This window comes from Triticum dicoccoides, chromosome 6A, assembly GCF_002162155.2.
Source record: "Triticum dicoccoides isolate Atlit2015 ecotype Zavitan chromosome 6A, WEW_v2.0, whole genome shotgun sequence".
NCBI lineage: Eukaryota > Viridiplantae > Streptophyta > Magnoliopsida > Poales > Poaceae > Triticum > Triticum dicoccoides.
Genome location: NC_041390.1, coordinates 336,391,054 through 336,396,962, shown reverse-complemented (window position 1 = coordinate 336,396,962; position 5,909 = coordinate 336,391,054).

Sequence of the window (5,909 nt, the reverse complement as noted above, 5' to 3'; positions counted from 1 at the left end):
CAGCCCTCACAACACTCATGACCAGCTTCTGCTCGGGCGAGGATAGTTGGTTGGCCCGTAGAAACAACACAGTAAGAAACCCTGTCACATCGAAGGCCAGAGACCGCAACGGCAAGCCACGTTGCAACACATACAAGTGCCGCAACAACGGCGATAACGCCGAAGACACGGAAGTCAATGCCGGATTCAGTGGCTCTAAATCCGGTCAGCAGAAAAAGCCGTTTAAAAGAAACAATCCGGGCTCGTCCAGTTTGGAACGCATACCCGACTGCTCGTGTCAAATTCACGTCACCCCCGATAAGCCAGCCAACCACACCAACAGAGAATGTTGGGTGTTCAAACAGGCCGGCAAGTTGAATGCCGAAAGCAAGGAAAAGGGGCTGCATAGCGACAACAAGGAGGAGCCCCGGCCGCCGAACACAGGAGGACAAAAGAAATTTCCTCCCCAAATGAAAACGGTGAACATGATATATGCAACCCATATCCCCAAGCGGGAACGGAAGCATGCACTCACGGACGTCTACGTGATGGAGCCAGTTGCCCAAAGTTCAACCCATGGTCTTCTTATCCAATCACTTTTGATCGCAGGGACCACCCCACTGGTATCCATCATGGCGGTTCTGCCGCATTGGTCCTTGATCCTATCATTGACGGATTCCACCTCACTCAAGTCCTTATGGACGGTGGAAGCAGCCTAAACCTGCTTTATCATGATACAGTGCGCAAAATGGGTATAGACCCCTTGAGGATCAAACCCACAAAAACCACCTTCAAAGGTGTCATACCAGGTGTAGAGGCCTGTTGCACGGGCTCAATCACACTGGAAGTGGTCTTTGGATCTCCGGATAACTTCCGAAGCGAAGAGTTAATCTTCAATATCGTCCCCTGCCACAGTGGCTATCTAGCACTACTCGGACGAACCGCATTCGCTAGATTCAATGCGGTACCGCATTATGCATACGTCAAGCTCAAACCAGGACCTCGTGGTGCTATAATAGTTAAGGGAAACACAGAACGCTCGCTCCGCACGGAGGAGCACACTGTGGCCCTTGTAGCAGAAATGCAAAGCAACCTTTTGAGGAAAACCACCAATTCGGCGACAAGGTCCACAGACACATTCAAGCGAGTCCGGAATAACCTGCAACAGAATTGCCAGGCACGTTTAGAGCTCGCCTAGCAATTCGGCCTCCGTCCTAGTCCCTGTCAAGCGACGAAATTTACGCCGCGCATACATAACTACGCACTAAAGATACCATGGGTACAGGCGGGGGCACGGCTATGGCACGTCCCACAATGCGGTTCAACCGCCTCAGGACCAGTATATCTTTATCATTTTCTTCCTTTCAGGACCCTATTCTCTGGAGGCCCTCTCCGAAAGCTAAATCATCGGACCCATCATGGGAGGGAAGTACCAAGGGAGCAAGAAGCTTTGACGTACAAAGGAATACCCAGGTGGTCTCTCATACCGATCGTTATACATGTTTTACATACCCGCACGCAGCTCACCCTTGGATCAGACATGTCAGATAGTCCAATTTTTGCTTATTGTACTACTTACACACATACGCTTTGACGTAATACAAATAACAATGCACAACATCGGCTTATTATTACATTTCTTCATCTTCTTTTTTTCCTTGTTTGTCTATTCATGACAAGTTGCTCCCGTACATTCTGGTATGTTCAGTATGGCTGGGGCTTCAGTGTACCCCATAACACGGCAAGGAAAGTCTGAACACTTTCGACAGTGCGGCACCCCGAACTTATAGCATTATATGCATCAGCTCCGAATCATGTCTTGGGTCAATAGTTGGGTTTGCCCGGCTCCCATGTTTTGGTGCCTTATGTTCCGCTGTATCGGCTAAGGTAGCACTGGGAGAACTACTGCGATTGTGTCCCGGTTCTTCCGGACGAGCACCTCAGTAGAGAAAGCCAAAAACTGACTGTCATGATGCGGCGAGAGCTGGTCGCTGTTTGAGAGGTCCCAAATCCCTAAAGATTTTTTCCGCTTCAGGCGAGGAGTCGGCCTGGTCCGATTTAGGCGTTCATAGCGCCCCAAGTTTGGCCTTCCGAATACTTGGGGCTTCGCCAAAATTTAAAATTGTAGACTTCTATGGCTAAGTGAGTGATAAAGCCTTATAGTCCGATTGCCTGGTTCGTTATGGTGAATACCTCCTTCGAAGGTCCAAAACTGGTATAAAGAGTGATCAGATTTATCCCGAACACCTCAGTACTAGCTACATGAGGGTAGAAGCCGATGACTGGCCAACTCTCAGATTTTATAAACAACCGCACAGAAGGTAATATTTTAAATCAACAAGCGTTATACAGCGCAGACGAACTCATTTTCATATTACAGGATCACATGAGTACATTCATTCAAATATTTAGAACATTCCTCCACCACAAGGTGGGCACCCTTCAGGACGCTGTCATAATACTTTTCGGGGCGATGATGCTCCTTGCCCTTCGGCGGCCCCTCCTTCACTAGCTTCTTGGCGTCCATCTTCGCCCAATGCACTTTCGCCCGGGCAAAAGCCATGTGCGCACCCTCAAAGCAGACGGACCGCTTTATGACTTCCAGCCGTGGGCAGGCATTCACAAGCCGCCTCACCAGGCCGAAGTAGCTGCCAGGCAGGGGCTTGCCAGGCCACATCCATACTATGAGGCCCTTCATGGCCTGTTTGGCCGCCTTGTGGAGCTCGTCCAATTGCTTCAACTGGTCGCTCAAGGGCATCGGATGTTTGGTCCCAGTATACTGAGACCAGAACAACTTCTCCGTCGAGCTCCCTTCCTCAGCCCGGTAAAATTCTGCGGCATCGGACACACTGCCGGGAAGATATGCGAACGCTCCTGGAGAGCTCTGAACTCGGGTAGTAAAAGGAAAGTTTCCTTCACATGCTTGCTTTACATAATGAATTACTTACCCACCGCTATCTTCTGGACCGCCTGAAGCTCCTAGAGGGCCTTGTGGGCTTCGGCCTTGGCATTTTTTGCGTTCTCAAGGGCCTTCACAAGCTCAGCCCCTTGCGTCTTAGAGTCATGATCCAAGGACTCGTATTTTTGACGAAATCCTGGAGCTCTTGCTGCACCTCGCCGACTCGATCCTCTTGATTCTCGCGCTCTGTGCGCTCCTTGGCCGCTTTGTCTTCGGCCTCGGACAATGCCTCCTTCCGGGCCGCCACTTCGCTCGTGGCCCCTAGCAAAATTCATGATGATCTTGTGACTTAACAACCACATTTTTTTATTCCTTATCAATATACGGACGGGTATTACTTACCTTTGTTCTCTTCAAGCTGCCTCTTGGTAAGGCTGAGCTCTTTTTCAGACCGCTCAAGGTCCCACTTCAGTGCGGAAACCTCCGCAGTGCGAGCGGCAGCGGCCAGCAGCAAAGCCTGCTTATTCACATAAGACACATTCTGATTAGACTCATGTGATTATTATTTGATCCTCTGTTCGGCCTTTCTTTGCGAGCGCAAAACAAAGCATCAGGGGCTACTTTCTATGATATAGCATTTTCTTATAAATTGATTACTTACCTCAAAGCCTGTTAAGAGGCTGGCTTTCAGTCAGTCCGCTTTTAGCGGACTGAACCTTGTCTACCACCGCACTAATGATAGTGCGGTGCTCTTCGTCAATGGAAACACCATGAAGCGCTTCTAGCAAGTTGTCCGGTGCCTCTGGATGGACAAAGGCCATCGGCACATATGGCTTGCCCCCCTTTGTGAGGGGTCGCCCCATAGAGTCCAGAACCACGGGAGGTTCCGGCGTAATATTCGGCCGGGGGTCGTACTTGCTTCCCCCGTCATTAGGGCCCATGGGAGCCTTGCCTCCCGTGTGCCCGGCATCTGGGATGTCGCCTTGGGGCGCCCCAGAACTCCCTTCCCTTGGCTTGGTGCCCTTTGGGACAACAACTCGGCATCGTCCATAGGGCGGGGGGAGGAGGCGATCGGGAGCGAATCACTGTTCATCTCCGTAGGCCCAGAGACCCATCCGAAGAGGATACGTCGAGACAGTCCTTGGGTGGGCTGCATGATCATGTTTGGCATGATAAGAAACAATAAAACAAAATATACTAGAAGTATTATGGTATCCGGATACTTACGACTTCGCATGGGGCTTGTCCCTAGGCAACCACTCCTCGTCGTTGAACGCGGCCGTGGTGGAGCGGTCCGGAAGGAGGGCTCTTCCCTTCTTGGACCCTTCGGCCTCCCCGGATGGGGCGGCCTTCCTTTTCTTATCCCCCCGGTTGGATGGGGAGAATTTTCCTCTTCCTCCTCCTCATCTTCGTGGGAGGAGGGTGTCTCGGTGTTATCGGACAATGATTCCGATACAACCTTGCGCTGGAGACCTTTCCTGGTCCCGGCAGCCTTCTTCTTGGCCTTCTTCTCCGACGCCTAATAGGGAACCTGAACCAGCATCTCCGTCAGGAGAGTACTTGCAGGATCTTCATGCAGTGGGGCCGGACAGTCGACCCGCTCCGCTATCGCGACCCATTCCTGTCAAATAATGTGGAGGCTCAGATCCCTCACATAATTATACTAGGGAAAGAAACACCTTATGAGATAAAAGGAGCTTACCGGATTAGCAGGGCACTTTGCGCTTAGTCCGCAGTCCTTGGTAAGGGGAGGAGGTACCTCGGTAGACTTGAACAGCACCCTCCAGATGTCCTGGTGCGTCATGTCGAAGAGCTCTCACAGCGTCTAGTGCTTTGCCGAGTCGAACTCCCACATATTAAATGCCCGTCTTTGACACAGGACGATCCGGCGGAAGAGCATGACCTGGACCATGTTGACAAGCTTGATTTTCTTGCTTATCATGTTTTTAACACAGTTCTGGAGTCCGGTCAGCTCCACCGATGAACCCCAAGATAAGCCCTTCTCTTTCCAGGAGGTTAGCCGCATGGGGTTGCCGGATCGGAATTCGAGGGCCGCCACCCAGTTGGTGTCGCGCAGCTCGGTGATGTAGAACCACGCCGATTGCCACCCCTTCACGGTCTCCACATAGGAGCCTTTGAGCCAAGTGACGTTGAGCATTTTTCCCACCATGGAGCCTCCGCACTCCGCTTGCTGGCCGACCACCACCTTCGGTTTGACATTGAAGGTCTTCAGCCACAGGCCGAAGTGGGGCTTGATGCGGAGGAAAGCCTCGCACACGACGATAAACGCCGAGATGTTGAGGATGAAATTTGGGGCCAGATCATGGAAGTCCAGCCCGTAGTAGAACATAGGCCTGCGAACAAATTGGTGGAGGGGAAATCACAGCCCGCAGACGAAATGGGTAAGGAATACAATCCTTTCTTAGGGCTCGGGGGTAGGAACGATCTGCCCCGCGCTTGGGAGCTAGTGCGCGATATCCCCGGCCAGGTATCCCGCTTCCTGGAGCTTCGTGATGTTCTCCTCCGTAATGGAGGAGGCCATCCACTTGCCTCCCACTCCGGACATATTCGGAGTGTTTTTGCGGAGAAGATGCGAACTTGGGCCCTGGAGCTCGAGTGCGCGAGAATGGATGGGCAGGGGAGAACATGGCGTGGGTAAAAAAGAGGAGTCCTTATGCCTTTATAAGGGCGGTAGAAACTGCGTGCCTCCCCACTTGCCTGGTAAAACTTGCTTATTCCCCAAGCCTCGTGATTGATGGCGCGGTTGGGTTACCCACACCCGTATTGATGAGAGTCGCATGATAAGGGGACACGATCTCTGCTTCGACAAGACGTGCCAAGAAAACCGCCTCGCAATATGTGCAGTAGCTGGTTGAGAAAAACGGTTCGAATAATAACCGGGGCCATGGCGTGATGTCATGTTATGAAAAGTTGTCAGCGGATTAGATTTGTGGAAATATTGTACTCTATACGGTGGTGTGTGGAATTTGTTTTGCAGAGTCGGACACTATCCTTGTGTTCAAAATCTTCT